Consider the following 16,915-nt stretch of genomic DNA (forward strand, 5'->3'; position numbering starts at 1 on the left):
CCTATGAAAGGAGTGAAGAGATTTGGCAAGAAGGGAAACCTCAGTCCCTGCTATGTTGGCCCATATAGAATTTTGCACCACTTTGGGAAGGTAGCTTATAAGTTAGAGTTTTCTGCAGATTTAGCCTCAGTACACCCGGTATTCCATGTTTCTTTATTAAGGAAATATATTGGTGATTCAGCTTCTGTTATCCCCTTAGAAAGTGTGGATGTTAAGGATAGTGTTTCCTATGAAGAAGTCCTAGTTGAGATCCTTGATCGTCAGATTTGTAGGCTAAGGAATAAAGAAGTTTTTGGTTAAGGTTCTATGGAGAAATCAATTCGTGGAGGGAGCTACTTGGGAAGCAGAATCGGATATGCAAGCCCGGTATCCTCATATTTTTTCCATAAATTTAGACTCATCTTAAGGTAACGGTTTTCTTTAGGTTGACTCTTTTTGTTCTTTATTTTATCTATGCAACTATTCTCATGTCACAGTATGAATTCATGAAGTTAGTGTAACCCATGTAGCATGTGTCATGATTCAGACAATTATTTGATTATGTTTCAGCTTATCAATATTCATTATAGACTCTCAGTCTCCATAGTATCTTAGCTTAACCAGTCTCATTTGTGGATAAATGTTCCCAAGGGGGAGATATTGTAATACCCTGTAAGATTCTAAGTTTGGTTTAGTTTTAGTTGCATGCTTAAGGGTTCCAAGGGTTAAAATTTTCACTAAGATTTGAGGACTTAGTCATTTTCAAGACCCCAAAACTTTATGGATTTTATTTTGACCTTCCCAACCCCGAGATGTTGGTTTTTAAGTTGAAATATGTTTAGGGTTGTTAAAGGTAAGTCTCGAGAGAATTTTAAGATTATCGGATGGGATTTTGGGCGTGTTTGGTTAGCGAGTATAGAGAGACCTCGCAATAAGGCTGCAGCGCGCTGGTCATTCCCCCATGATGGAGTCCGCGGTGTGGGGGTTACTCCCCAGGAGAAAGGTCCGCAATGCTCTGGCCACTCCTCCGAAGTGAGTTCTGCGGTACGCTAGTGTTGTGTATCTAGTATCTTAGTTAATGAGATCAATGGGTAATTAGGTTTTTTCCCACAACCCAAGTCATCCATAAAGCGATTGGGGACATTCATAGGGGCATTATTTTCCCCTTTTTCTCAAAATTTCATACTAGAAACCCTCCTCCTTCCCAAGAACAAAATCCAAGTTCCTTTCCCTAAGAATCCAAGAGTTCAAGATTTTAAGTTCAAGTAATCTTCAAGAATCTAGCTATTGAGGTATGTGGGGTATTCATCAATGGGTTCCTATCACCCATTGATCCCGAAAACCCTCTCTTTGATTTAAAGTATGAATTTTTCCTTTATTATAGAATTTCACATGTTCAAGATGAATTTAATCCATGTTAACCCTTGGTAATGTGAATTTAATGTATGTCTACATATGATTCCATGTAAACTAGGGTATGGAATACTTTGAATTTCAAGTTCTTATTATATTTAAATTGAGTCCTTGTTAACTTATCTAATTCAATCATTGATCCAAGTGTGTATATTGTTTTGCTAAGCTTAACTCATTCCCATAATTTCATTTCATGAAATTTATTAGCTTAATGAGATATCTCATGTTTGGTTCCTTGAATTATGAAGTTATATCACTGTTTTAATGTTGTTATCATATTTAGTAATCATTCAGTGTTTGCGGGTTATGAACACCCGATACCTATATGTTTGATTTTTGTTTCCAAGAAATAAATCAGTCAGACTATGATTTTTAGTACCACATTCAGAATATCATATTCATGTTGAGTATTTAAAAGTACCATATCATGTCATGTTAAACAACCTAATAATACCAGTATCATTCAGTTAGGAGTAGGATTTAGCACTGAGTAAATGCAAGGATGGTGGATCCCCCATTAGTTTAAGCAGAGTAGTTAGTAGCAGTTTTTAAATTCCAGAACTACGTAGACAGCGTAGGATATGAGGGATAACTTATCAGTTTAGGCTTGACTTCCTCTCAGGGGTCACCCGTTAGTTTAGGCTTGACACCCTGGTCCTTCGGGGTAATAGATTAGTGGATCCACACAGCCATGTGTTAGTACTCGTGGAATGGTCTGACACCCTTCCAACCGAGGTTACAGGTTAGACCCTAATTAGCTCTGATTAAGGCATATCAGTTACATAATAGCTCCTACAATTTCAGTCAGTATTAAGTCTATACAAGTTCAGGTTTACTTGACCAAGTAATTAGATTTTTAGTTATTCAAATATCAGTTAATTTGTCATTCAGACAATTACAGTATATGTCTTTGCTTGGTCTTGCATTCTCAATTTTGCATATTCATGCATCCATGTTCAGTTTCTATATGTATTTCCAGTTAGTACTTACCTCACGTACCAGTACATTTAAATTACTAATCGCATACCTTTTTATGAGGTATGTTGTCTTATAACATAAGATCGGATGCACAGTTTTTCGACCATCCCTAAGTAGCTCAGCAGTTCTCCGTAGCAGTAGTGGTGAGTCCTTGTCCATAGAGGACATGATATGTTATTTCATTAATTGTAATATTTCAGTGTGATTCAGTTAGTTGGGGGTTTATCGCATCAACTCCTTATGTTTTAGAGGCTTTCAAACAGACAGTCTCGTTTTCCAGTGTTCATCAGATACTTCAGACGTGTCTTTTATATATTTCAGTATTCAGATTGACGATTCCTTATTGATTTATCTTTCGCACATGTTATTTTTCTTTTATTTCATTCAGTGGTTAAAGTAGGTACCAGACCATGGGCTAGCTTGAGGTTACTTGTGGCCTTAATCACCGTGTCACGACTAAGGGGTAGCCTCAGGTCGTGACAAACGAATATAAATATCAAAATATTTTTAGTAATTTTTATTTAGTGGACTCGCATATTAATATACTATACATAGATGTGCTATCTATAAAGATGCCCAATTTATGATCTAATAATGTATTAAAGTTTTGGGTGTCTAAAAGTAAATATCTATTAGTATGGGTTTAATTAGAATTTTAGAAAATCCATGAACCTTTTCTAAAGTTTGATGAAAACTTATAAAAAAAAAAAAGCACCTTTTCAACTAAAAAGGCACTTAAGTTTATATATTAGAATTGGTTCCTAAGTCAAATAATGCATCTTGTTCTTTTCTGTCCATCTCTGAGAAGAATAGTTAAGAGCATTATCACGACTTAAACGATTCAATTTCTTTGATTCACTTATTGCAATGGAACAAGGTTAGTATTACTGCTATTTTTCTTATTTGGAATCTTTATCTAATGATTTACTGATTTACATATAATCTTGAGTGAATTCTTTAAATTTTTCAACAAGTGGTATCAGAGCCAGATTTTGTTAGATCATTAGATGCGATTTTTGATAAAAAAAAAAATTGGAATTCTGTGACTTTGTCCAATAATATCACTGGATCACTGATGCCTTGTAACATTGTTCACTTTTATGTGAAGTTGTAATAAAGTGGGATAAAGAAGGTTATTATCTCTATTATTTTCAAGGAAAATAGAACACCTATTTTGTTTGTTTTGGTTGGTTGACTATGGAATGGAACACGAGTGAAAGTTTTTTCACTCTTCTTGTTTCGCCGCGAGCATCGTTTCATTCATCATATTTAGTCATATAATTATGGCAGTTGTCTAAAGTTATTTTTCCATATTTGGCTTCCTTAATTTTATATTATTTATTTTAATTATTATTTAAATTTTTGGGGGGATAGTTAAGTTTTATTTTCCTTGTTTACTTTTCATTTTTTTATTGTTACTAAGAATAACAAAGGAAAGTTTGGATATGTTTTTTAAGAGAGAATTTCTAGAAAAAAGGAGTATTATATTAAAGTTTTGCTTTAATTTTGTCAAAGTATTTTTTATATATAAATATATAATTATAGTCCTTAATGGTTTTGTCATGAATTGAAGTGATTTTTTTATTCTTTTGTGCTTCTTGTTTAAGTTAGTAGATTGAATCAATATATTCACAACATAACCTCTATTGTGTAGATTTTATTTACTTTTAGCATGTAAGCATGTTTTTATTTATACGAAATAACTATTCCGAAGGAGATTATTTTGGCTAGATTATGGATAGTTATCAATATGTGATACATTTGTAATCCATGTTGATAATGTGTCGGTCCAGAAAAAAATATATTGTTAGGCCGTTTTAGTAATCAACATTCATGAACTATGTATAACAGTACCACTTACAAATTATTATTTCTGTCCAAATACTAAATGATAATATTGTGTTAGGTATCTTGAGATGGGTCCACTTTTGTGTATATGTGTTTAATTAATATGCAGCTTTGAGTTTATTTGTTATTTTCCTTAATTTTCATTTAATTTGGTTATCTTCGCATATACATGATTTATTTAATGGTTAATTACAAGTATTATTTATTTATCTTATAGTGTCTTCTATATCATCTAATATGAATAACATTCTTGTGCTTAATGGCACAAACTTCAAGAAATAGAAAGAGCACATTTGATTGTTCTTGGTTGCATGGATCTTGATTATGATTGGATTTGATCACCCCGCAGACTTGAATGAAACTAGTTTGAATAAACAAAAGTTAGTGCATAAGAATTGGGAACAATCAAATCGCATGACCTTGATGATAATGCAACACTCAATTCTAGAATTCTTAAGGGGCGGTATAACAGAGAACAAAGATGTCAAAGATTTATTAAGAGAAATCGCAAAATCGATTTGCTACTAACGAAAAGGTTGAAACAAGCACTATTCTTAATAAGATAGTTTCAATGGGATATAAGGAAAAAGGAAACATAAGAGAGTACATTATGGAAACGTCTAACCTTGTGATAAAACTTTGGGCTATTAAGCTTGAATTGCCTGGTGACATACTTGTGAATCTAGTTTTGATCTCCCTTCCAACATAATTCAATGAATTCAAAGTTTCATATAATACTCAAAAAGAAAAATGGACTTGCTTATAGCTTAATATGTGCAAAAAGAGAATAGACTGAAACAAGAGAAGATTGAAAGTTCTCATTTGGCATCTACCTCTGGAACTAAAATTGCTTTAAATCAAAGAAAAAGAAGTAAGACTAAGGAAACTGTAGAAGAAGGAACATCACAGTTCAAGAATCCAAAGACTTATTTCTTTTGCAAGAAAATTGGTCACATAAAGAAAAAATGTTTCAAGTACGTTGGATGACATAAAAAAGAGGTAAACTTGTCAACTTCGATTGTTTGGAAGTTAATTTGGTTGTGGTACCTAGTGACACTTGGTGGATAGATACTGGTGCAACTACTCATGTAAGTGCTATTATGCAGGATTGCCTAAGGAGTCAAGCTCCAATTGATGCTGAAATATACATCTATGTAGGCAACGACAATAAAGCAGTTGTGGGGCTATTGGTGTCTTTAGAATTTCAGTAGATATTGATTTTTATTTAGAATTAGAGGAAACATTTATCGTACTGTCTTTTAGATGAAATTTAATTTTTATTTCTTGTTTGGACATATCTAGATATAATTGTTCTATTGAAACGGAAATTTGTAATACTTCTCTAAATTCAAATATTGTTGGAACAGGTACTTTAATTGATTAGTTATACAAATTAAACAGACAAGCCTCATACAGCAACTAAAACCCACATTCAAGTAATTTTGGTACTAAGCGTAAATTAACAAATGATAATTCATCAATGTTATGGCATAAGCAATTGATTCATATTTCTAAACAAAGGATTCAAAGGCTGGTGTCAGAAGAAATTCTTAATTTTCTTGATTTATTAGATTTTGAAATTTATATAGAATGTATTAAGGGAAAACAAACAAATATAAGGAAAAGAGATGTTTATGGGAGTAAAGAACCTTTTGAGTTGACATCTGCTCCCTACGACTTCAAGAAATAGTCAATAATATTTCAATAACTTTATAGATGACTACTCCTATTATGGGTATCTCTATTTAATTCATGAGAATTCAGAATATCAGAATGTTTTTAAAATTTTCAAGGTTGAAGTTGAAACTCAATTAGGCAAGAAAATTAAGACTGACAAATCTAACCCTAGAAGAGAATACTACGGTAGATACGATGGACCAAGTGAACAAAGTTCAGGACCTTTTTGCAAAGTATTTGACAGAGTGTGGATTTGTACCTCACTACACCATGACACGAACTTCAGGTCAAAATGGTGTAGTTAAGGGACGAAATTGAAATATGGTAAGAAGTATGATTAGTCATTCTTCTTTACCTGAGTCACTTTAGGGGGAATATTAAGGACTGCAGTATATATACTAAACAGAGTTCTTAGAAAAGCAATAACTAAGACCCCATAAGAGTTTTAGACTGGTAAGAAACCTAATATTCGGCACTTGCATATATGGAGATGTCCATCCGAAGAAAGGCCTTACAAGCCTAATGAAAAGAAATTGAATTCAAGAACTGTTAGTTGCTACTTTGTAGGTTACTCAGAAAGATTGAGAGGTTTTATGTTTTACAACTCCTCCAATAGATTCTTTTTTGAGATAAAAAATGCCAAATTTATTGAGGATGTTGATTATAGTGGGAATAATAAAAAAAACAAATTGTGTTTGAAGAAAAATTTGATAATATCAATTCTAGTAAAAATGATCAGATAACTTTACCAAATGTGTTTCAACCTATAAATTAGGATTATAGAGAAAACACATTGATATTGCCTCACGTTCAACAACCTTAAGTTGAAGTGCCTAAAATAAGATCTAGATGAGAAAGAAGAAATGGAATTTCAGATAATTATGTTGTTTATATTCAACAACATGATTTTGACATGGGATTGGAAGATGATCCTATAATTGTTAGTAAAAAAAATTATTTTGAAATTCTGCTAGATAGATTGAAGCCATGAAAGATGAGTTAAAGTTTATGAAGATAGTGACATTTGAGATCTTGTCGAGTTACTACAAGGATCAAAACTGATTAGTTGTATGTGAATTTTTAAAATCAAGTGTAACTATAAAGGTAATATCGAAAGATATAAATCACGCCTAATTGCTACGGGATACACTCAAAAAGAAGGTATAGATTTAAAGAGATGTTTTCACCAATTTAATCAAAAGACTCCTTTAGAATCATTATGGTACTTATACCTTATTATGACTTATATCTACATCAAATGAACATAATGGCTGCATTTCTCAATTGAGACACTGAAGAAACGGTATAGATTTTAAAGATATGTTTTCACTACTTTAATTGAAAGACTCTTTTAGAATTATTATGGCACTTATAGCTCACTATGACTTAAAGCTACATCAAATGGATGTTATGACTACATTTCTCAATTGAGACACTAAAGAAATGATATACATAGTGGAGAAACATCCTAGATTTTGACCCTTAGAAAATTTCCTAGAATTTCATTCTATGGATCCAATACGACTCATGGGTATGAGCCGTATGCTGGGGTATGAGTGATATGGTTCTGTCGTATGCTGACCAGTGTTAGTTGGTGAGATGGTATTGGTCACTGGAATGGGTATGACTAAGGGGTATGAGTCGTACGGCTTGGTACGAGTCGTATAAAGGACTTATATGGTGGGCAGTATTTAATCCTCCTGGTATTTTATTCTGCCAGGAATACGTGTTATGGGTATAGATCGTATGCTATGGTTATGACTTAGTTGGATGAGTCATATACTGGATAATGTTTGATCCAAGGGTTGACGCTTGGATACGAGTGGAGGATACCGATCGTAAAAGAGGGTATGACTCGTATGAGTCAGTCATATCCCTGTGATGGGGTTTTAAGGGATTTAAGTGAGAGTATTCTGGATATTTCCCTACTTACCCTAACTAGGACCCATGACTTCTAATACACTTAGGAGGTTATTTATCTTATTATTCTATTCATTAACATTTAGAAACTATTCCAAAATATCTCATAATTCTCTCAAGAGATTTTAGGGCAAAAAGGCTAGGGTTTCATCTTGTGGATTGCTTTGGGGCTTGTCTTGGTGATTTCCTTCCATCAATTCTTCAGTAAAAGGCATAATTCTCTTTCCTCATTATAATTTCAACTAAAGTCATGACTTATATGATTGATTTCATGTTTTTACTATTTCATGATTATGGTTTCCAACTATTATTTGGGGGTTTTGTTATTGAATGCTCGGTTATGGTTTCCTATAATTTTAATTATGCTTTTATATGCATTAATAGTGGATTTGGAAAATTGGATTGCATGATAATGGTTTAATGCTCTTTAAAATTGGTTTTGGTCATATTATGCTCCCAAGGTATTTGATAAAATGCTTATAAAGATGTGTTCATTGCATTTACTTCTTTTAATGGAACTCTTGCATGTTTTAAATTGGATAAAAAACTTATGCATGGTTTATATGGTTTGAAAAGGATAAAGTCTAAATGGTTATGCTTGTGGAGAATATGGAAGTCTCCCAAGTAGATTTAATATGGTAATTGGAAGGGCACCTAAGGTCCCCTTAACCTAAATGCTTTGGCTATGGATATTACTTGCAAGTAAGGGATGGTATGACGATACCACCAATATTAGCCTTGGTTAATAAATGGTAAATGAATTGTTTGTACATAGTTTTAATTGGGCATTAATGGCGGTGTGTGTAGCAAAGCTATGGAAAGTGACAGTTCTGAGGGTCCTAAATCAAAAACTCATAGTTGTCAATATGAGCTTGATGACCCTGTGTGTGTGTCACATTTTATGTAGGGGGATATAATAGTCATCCTATGGGATATTCCCTAGTCGTACGGCTACACGCACTGGGACCCTTTCAGCAGGGGGAGCTAAACCTATATGGCCTGTGGATGTTTAAGACAGCAAAGCTACATAGCCCAAGTATAAATATTTTTAATGCATTCTAAACCCAGTTCCTTTTTTGGCATTTATATATGTATGGTTGTATGCATTATAGATTGTTTCACTTCATTTTATAACTGGCATTATTTTATCCTTATCTTGAGATTCATGCTAGCGGTCATTTACTAACCCCATATACTGACGGATGTATACCCACGCTATAAAGGAACCGATCATTCTTCTCTTCCTGTTTAGCTCATGGATTTAGTATCAACAATTGGACTAAAATGGTGAGCTTTCATCCTTTCAGAAAGCATCATTTCATGTTATGGATTTATTTAGACCCTTTTCTTTTACTTTGGATATTAGTTTATGCCATGGTTTGGGGCATGTACCAACTGGATTTGTTTACTCTTTTAGAGTCGTCCTTGGCATTGGAATAAGCCAGTAGGCTTAGATCATTGGACAATATTATTGGTTGTTCCATCCTATTATATTTTTAGATTGATTTTCATATTATGTTTTCGTATTCCCTTTGGTTTATGGCCTATGGTTTGGTTTGGTATAGTTGGGTGGTTGGTGTGGTACGGTAGGACTCAATTGGGTTGGTCATAGTTGTGACCCTATCCCAGAGTCTTAATGAGAACAATAATGTTATATTGTTATATGTTCAAAATCCATCCCATCTAAGGCTGGATATAGGTGGTTAGGTTAGCTAATAGAGGGCATTCCCCAATCTTAGTTGGACTTGGGATGCCCATTATGACAAGTCCTGGGGTCGAGTCATGTCAAGTTGGTATTAAACCCTAGGTTCATGGTCAACTGGGAAGTCCACAAAGCCATGTTGAGTAGAGTCTCTTTTAAGGGTATGAAGCATGCTACACTAATAAAAGAGAGGCTGAAAGACATTTAGGAATGTTTTGCTTTCTTGGTATTCTATCTTCAAGCTTGAGTTCTCATTCCTGGAATCTTCTCTAATCCTTGTTAGTTCATCTTTAAGATCATGCCTCCTAGATCTAGAACACAAGGAAATTCTTTCATCCCATCTAGGGATAATGTTGTAGGGGTATGTCCTACATCTGGATTACATCTTCGATCTAATGGTCCTATTCCTGATGGTGCTGGAGTTTCTCTTATTTCGGATAGTTCTCCTTAGGTCCCCCAGGGCAACATAAAGAATGCAGAATTTCATCACTCTATCCATGTTATTACCTAATTAGTTACGCTTAGGATGAGCGAGGTGAGGCTGGTGCTTTGTCTTCTAAGGCGATAAGGATTGGTCAATTTATGAAGATGGGTCCTCCAACTTTTACTAGAGTGAAGGTAGAAGAGGATCCTTATGGCTTCTTGGATGAGATAGAAAAGATCTTTTGGGTGATGCAGGCTACTAATATAGAGGGGGTTAACTTTATAGCTTATCAGCTCAAGGATATTTCTTATCAGTGGTATGAGGAGTGGGATAAGGATAAGGATAAAGGTGATATGGAAGAGGAATGGCTATCTGAGGCCTTTACTAATGCCTTCTTGGATTAGTTCTTTCCTAAAAAATTAAGGGAATCTAATATGGAGGAGTTTATGAACCTCAGACAGGGGAGGATATCAGTAAAGGAATATGTTTTAAAGTTCCATTAGCTATCAAGGTATGTTCCTGATTTGATGGTTGATATGAGGTCAAGAATGAGGAGGTTCGCTTCTGGTTTGAATAGAGATTTAATTCTGGAGTGCAAGACTGCCTTGCAGATTAAAGATATGGACATATTGAGTTTGACTGTTCATATCCAGCAGGTTGAGAATGAGAAAAAAAATAGGTAGAGTTCGGGGATAGGCAGGGAAAGAAAAGCAGGTTTTCTAATCAGAGAGGTGCTTAGTCTTAGGGTGGTAGGGATGGTGGCAAGTAGTAGAAAAAGAAGTGGGGGAGTTTTGGCTCCTTTTCTGCTAGTGCTCCTTATCAGTCAGGAGACAGGCGTCATTAAGGTGGTGACAATTCTCGGGCACAGGTTGCCCAATCTCAGGCGAGGGAGGTCAGTAAGTTTTTTTATGTCCTCCTTGTCAATTTTTTGGTCGTCCTCATTAGGGATATTGCGATGAATAAAGGGACAAATACTTCAAGTATGGCCAGGTAGGCCATCAACTCATGGATTGTCTGGTTAATAAGGTTGCGATGGAGGCGAATAAGACTCCTATAGCTTTATTTTCTACTTCTATACCTGGTGGGGTGGAATCTACTTCTGTTACTGCTCCTAGTTCTAGTATTGGTCAGAATAGGTTGTATGCTTTGGCATCCCGATAGGAATTTGAGGTATCACCTGATATCATTATTAATATGTTACAGCCCTTCTTTCATGATGTATATTGTTTTCTTGATCTAGGGTCCACTCTTTCTTATATGACTCCTTATATGGCTGTGTCTTTTGGTTTTGATCCGAAAGTTATCTCGGATCTTTTTTTATTTCTACCTCAATGGTGAATCTCTTATTACTAAGAGAGTTTATAAGGGGTATGTGGTATCTATTGGTAGCAAGCAGACCTTGGCAGATCTGTTTGAGTTGGATATGGTAGATTTTGATGTAATTTTAGGTATGGATTAGTTGCATTCTTGTTTTGCATCTATGGATTATCGGACCCATGGGGTTATCTTTAAGTTTCTTGGTGAACCGGTTATAGAATGGAAACGTGGTTCCTTAGCTCCTAGGGGGAGGTTTATTTCTTATCTTAGAGCTTAGAGGTTAATCTCTAAGGGTTATCTTTGGTTCTTGTGGTTAATGAGTTTCCAGAAGTCTTTTCGGATGATCTTCCTGGTGTTTCTCTGGATAGGGAAATAGTGTTTAGTATTGATTTGCTGACACTCATCTAATTTTTATTCCCCCATATATAATGGCTCCGACTAAGTTAAGGGAACTCAAGGATCAACTTAAGGATCTTCTAGATAAGAGGTTTATCTGTCCTAGTATTTCTCTATGGGGTGCACTGGTGTTGTTTATGCGCAAGAAGGATGGTTCCCTTCGGATGTGCATTGACTACAGACAGTTAAACAAGGTGACGATTAATAACAAGTATCCTCTCAATATGATAAATGATCTGTTTGACCAGTTACAGGGTGCCAAGTTTTTTTCTAAGATAGATCTTGGGTCTGGTTACCATCATCTTAAGATTAGGGAGGTGGATATCCCTAAGATAGATTTTTGTACTTGGTATGGGCATTTTGAGTTCTTGGTGATGTCATTTGGGTTGACTAATGCTCTAGTAGCATTTATAGACTTGATGAATAAGGTGTTCAGGTAGTATTTAGATCTCTTTATTACTGTGTTTATTGATGATATTTTGGTTTATTTACAGAGTGAGGTGAATCATAATAATCACCTCTATGTGGTGTTGCAGACCTTAAAGGAACAACAGTTATGCCAAGTTCTCTAAGTGTGAGTTCTGGTTGAATACTGACTTTCTTGGGCCATATTATTTCTAGTGAAGGGATTATTATGGATCCATAGAAGGTTGTTGTGGTGAAAAAGTGGCCTAGTCCTATGACTCCATCGGATATTTGGAGCTTCTTGGGTTTAGATAGGTATTATAGGTGGTTTGTGGAAAGCTTTTCTTTGATAGCTGCTCCTTTGACTAAGTTGACTCAGAAAAAGGTTAAGTTTTCTTGGTCATATGCTTGTGAAGGGTGTTTTGAGAAGTTGAAGGATAAGTTGACTCGGCTCCAATCCTTACTTTGCCGGAAGGCAATGATGGGTTTGTAATTTATTGTGATGCATCTCGGGTAGGGCTTGGTTGTGTTTTGATACAGCATAGAAAGGTGGTTGCTTATGCTTCTAATCAGTTGAAGGTACATGAGAGGAATTATCCTACTCATGATTTAGAGTTGTTGGAGGTTGTGTTTGCTTTAAAAATATGGTGGCATTATTTGTATGGTGTTCACGTGGATATCATTTTTTATCACAAGAGTCTTCAGTACATGTTCACTCTGAAAGAGCTTAATCTTAGGCAGAAGAGGTTTCTTGAGCTTCTCAAGGATTATGATATGAGTCTTCACTACTACCTAGGTAAGGCTAATGTGGTTGTAATTTCTCTTAGCAGTTTATCCATGGTTAGTTTGTCTTATGTGAAAGAAGGCAAGTGGGAATTAGTAAAAGATATTCACCATTTGGCTAATCTTGAAATTCATCTCTTGAACTCTAAGGATGTTGGTGTAATAGTGCAAGAAGTGGTTTGATCATCTCTTGTTGTAGAGATTAAAGAGAAGAAAGTTTTAGATCCTATCTTGATAAAAATCAAGGGTGATGTTGGTGGACAAAGGGTAATGGTATTTGACATTAGTGATGATAGTACTTTATGATACAAAGGAAAGTTATGTGTTCCTGATGTCGATGGGCTACGACAAAGAGTTTTGGCTGAGGCGCATAAGTCGTGCTATGTTATTCATCCTGGCTCGACAAAGATGTATTATGATCTCAAGGAGATCTACTGGTGGAATGGCATAAAGAGGGATATGGCTGATTTTATAGCCAAGTGTATGGTGTGTTAGCAGGTTAAGGTTAAGCACATGAGGCCAGGTGGGTTGTATCAAGATATTGATTTGACTAAATGGAAGTGGGAAGTGATTAATATGGACTTCGTTACCGGTCTTCCTTAATCTTGGAATCAGTACGATTTAATTTGGGTCATCGTGGATAGAATGACCAAGTCTGGACATTTATGGCTGGTGCGGACTACCTTTTCGATGAATGATTATGTGCAATTATATCTTCAGGAGATTGTGAAGATGCATGGGGTACCTATTTTGATTATCTCTAATCGTGGTATGCAGTTTATGTCTCATTTCTGGAGGTCCTTTCAAAGAAGGTTGGGGACTAAGTTTAGTTTGAGTACTACTTTTCATCCACAGTTGGATGAGCAAGCGGACAAAACTATTCAGATAATAGAAAATATGATTCTATCCTGTGTGATTGACTATCGTGGCAATTAGGTTGAGCATCTACCTTTGGTGGAGTTTGCTTACAACAATAGCTATGATTCGAGTATTGGTATGGCTCCTTTTAAAGCATTGTATGGTAGGAGGTGTAGATCTCCTATTGGGTGGTTTGATCTTGGAGAAAGGGACACGTTTGGTTCGGATTTGGTTTATCGGGCGATGGAAAAGGTCAAGGTGATTTGGGATAGGCTTAAATCTTCCCAAAGTCGCCAAAAGTCCTATGCGGATGTTAGACGTAAAGACTTGGAGTTTGATGTTAGGGATAGGGTGTTCCTCAAGGTGTTTTCCATGAAGGGAGTGGTACAGTTTGGTAAAAAGGGAAAACTCAGTCCTTGGTCCATTGGTCCTTATGTGATTTTGCAAAAAGTTGGCAATGTTGCTTATGAGTTGGAGTTTCCATCTAGCTTAAGTTTGGTTCATCCGGCCTTTCATGTTTCTATGTTGAAAAAGTGTCTTGGTGATCCTTCTTTGGTTGTTCCGTTGGAAGGATTGGGTATTTCTAATTCTCTATCTTATAAAGAGGTCCCAGTTGAGATATTAGATAGGTAAGTTCATCGATTGCGGACCAAGGATGTGACTTCGATTAAGGTTCTATGGCAAAACCATAAGGTGGAAGAAGCTACTTGGGAAGTGAAAGAGGTCAAGAAGTCTAAGTATCTGCATTTATTTTCTTCTCCTGGGATTCGTGTGGAAGATATGTGTCTTGAACACATCATTATTTTCAGAGTTTATTAAAGGAAAGATTAACATCTTTGCCTCTTTGTTTTCAAACTTTGTTAAAGGGATGTTTAATATTGCAAATGACTCTGTGTTTAGTTACCCTTACCTTGTCCATCATTTGAGGACGAATATTCCTAGTGGGAGAGACTGAATATCCTGGGTTTTGACCCTTACAAAATTTCCTGGAATTCTGTTCTCTGAACCCAATACGACTCATGGGTATGAGCCGTATGCTGGGGTACAAATGGTATGGTTCTATTGCATGTTGACCAGTGTTAGTTGGTAAGATAGTTATGGTCACTTGAATGGGTACTACTTAGGGGAATGAGTAGAAGGACTTGGTAAGAACCGTATCAAGGACTCATATGGTGGGCAATGTTTGATCCTCCTAGTATTTTATTTTGCAAGGGATACGGGTTATGGGTATAGATCGTATGCTGTGGTTACATGTAATGCCCCACAAAATCCTCTTCCAGTCTGAGCCTTAGAGCGTATTCAGTAAAGCAAAAATCCGAGTCTAAAAGTTTCAGAAATATCTTCCTAAGTATGAAATACTTTGAATCGTGTGGAATTTCCCTAATTTATACTTTTTGTCATGTAAAGCATTGAATAAGCTTTCCATCGATACCAAATTCGCCAAAATTGGATACTCGGGTGAAGAGTTAGAGCCATTTTAGTGTGACAGTGTGCCACCTGGTACTTTAGCGCGTCGCAAAGCCAGCCAAAATGGCAATTGTCAACTTCTAGTGAAACTTTGCGATTCCACCGCGTCGCGGTATATTCCAGTTCACAATCAAGATGGAAATGTGATTTCCACTGCGTCGCACCGTCATGCAGCTTTCCAATTGTCCAATTTCCAGTGAACTGGCGCGATTATGGCGCATCGCACCAGCATGTAAAATCGGAAATTTTTTTTCAGTTTAATTTCAAGGGCTTTTTGGTCTTTTCCCCTTATCCCCAATCTCTATAATTACCCGGCTAAGAGATTTTAGCCTCATTTTCTCTTCTTCCACCAAGAACTAGGGTTTCCAAAAAAAAATCCTCTCTTCTTCTTCAACAAAGATCAATAAAGATCTAGAGAAATCAAGAAATCTTCCGTAGGCTTTCAAGAAAAGAGTTTCCCCAAGGTATGTAGATGTTGATTCTTAGGTCCCTTTCATCCAAGAAGCTCAAGTACCCTTTTTAAAACTTTAAGATTTTTATGTTTATGAGATTCCATGAGTTGTATGAGTTGAAATTGATGTTCCTTGTGTTGTTGAGTTTTGATTCATGTTTGTGTACAAGATTTATGAGCTTTGACCCTAGTATGTGAAATTTATGTGATGTGTTCATGGCATTTGGTTGTAGAAATGGTTGAATAAGCGAAGCATGTCCCCTATAGGTTTGATAAAGAGCTTAGGTGAAGCATAACGGCCATTATAGTATGTTGAATAGGAAACCCCAAAGTATGAGCAAGTCTATGCACACCTAGGATTTGATAAAATGCCTTAGTGAATGAATTATTCTATGATGGTAGGAAATCCCCAAATCAGTGTGAACCCGTGCATGTCTAGTGTTTATTGATGGACTTTAGTGAACAAGTGGAGATATGATAATAGTAAATTCCCCAATTATGTGCTCCTTGATTTATGCTAAGCTTTTAATACATGCCAAATGGTTAGCAAGTAAGTTGTGACGTGATAGTATGAAGTTTCCCCGAACCATGTGATATCCAAATACATGTCAAGATCGATATAAGTATGAAGTACCGGGGTAAGACTTTGTTGAATGGAGTATGATCTAGTAGTATGTTTTCCCTACGTTATTATGTGATTATGATTCCGAAATGCTTTAAGTGACCCTTTGGCGACTATGATAATAAAAAGATGTTAGTGATCCTTAAATGCTTGAGGTGATGTCTTAATGATTGTGGGAATGAACATATGACATGATTCCTAATTACTTGAAGAGATGCTTTAATGATTATGAGATGCCTTAATGATTATGCTTTATTTTATGTTATTGAGTCGTGGGGGTATTTATACCTAATAATTTAGCTGTTGTCTAGATCTCGTGTCAGTTTCATGATAATTCCAGTCGAGCTATGATTCTCAGAACTCAGTGAACTATAGAACTCTGTATCCTCAGACAATTGAAAAACTTAAGAAAGCTCAATAATCTCAGTTATCTCTGTAATCTCTGTATCGCTAGTAATCTAGCCTCAGTCCTGTAATCAGCTCAGATCTAAGAGTATTCAAGTGTTCAATTCTAATCTCAGAAATGATTCGAGTAATCATAATCTATTCAAGCTCTATATCGTCAATCAGGTACCGTGATTCAATGTCATTTTCGTTAGATACGGAACTAAGTAATCTCATCGTAGCTCAGTCAGATCTTTTTATAAACATGATCAGTATCAGATTCAGTTCAGT

The sequence above is a fragment of the Capsicum annuum genome, chromosome 7 (genome assembly GCF_002878395.1).
Source record: "Capsicum annuum cultivar UCD-10X-F1 chromosome 7, UCD10Xv1.1, whole genome shotgun sequence".
Lineage (NCBI taxonomy): Eukaryota > Viridiplantae > Streptophyta > Magnoliopsida > Solanales > Solanaceae > Capsicum > Capsicum annuum.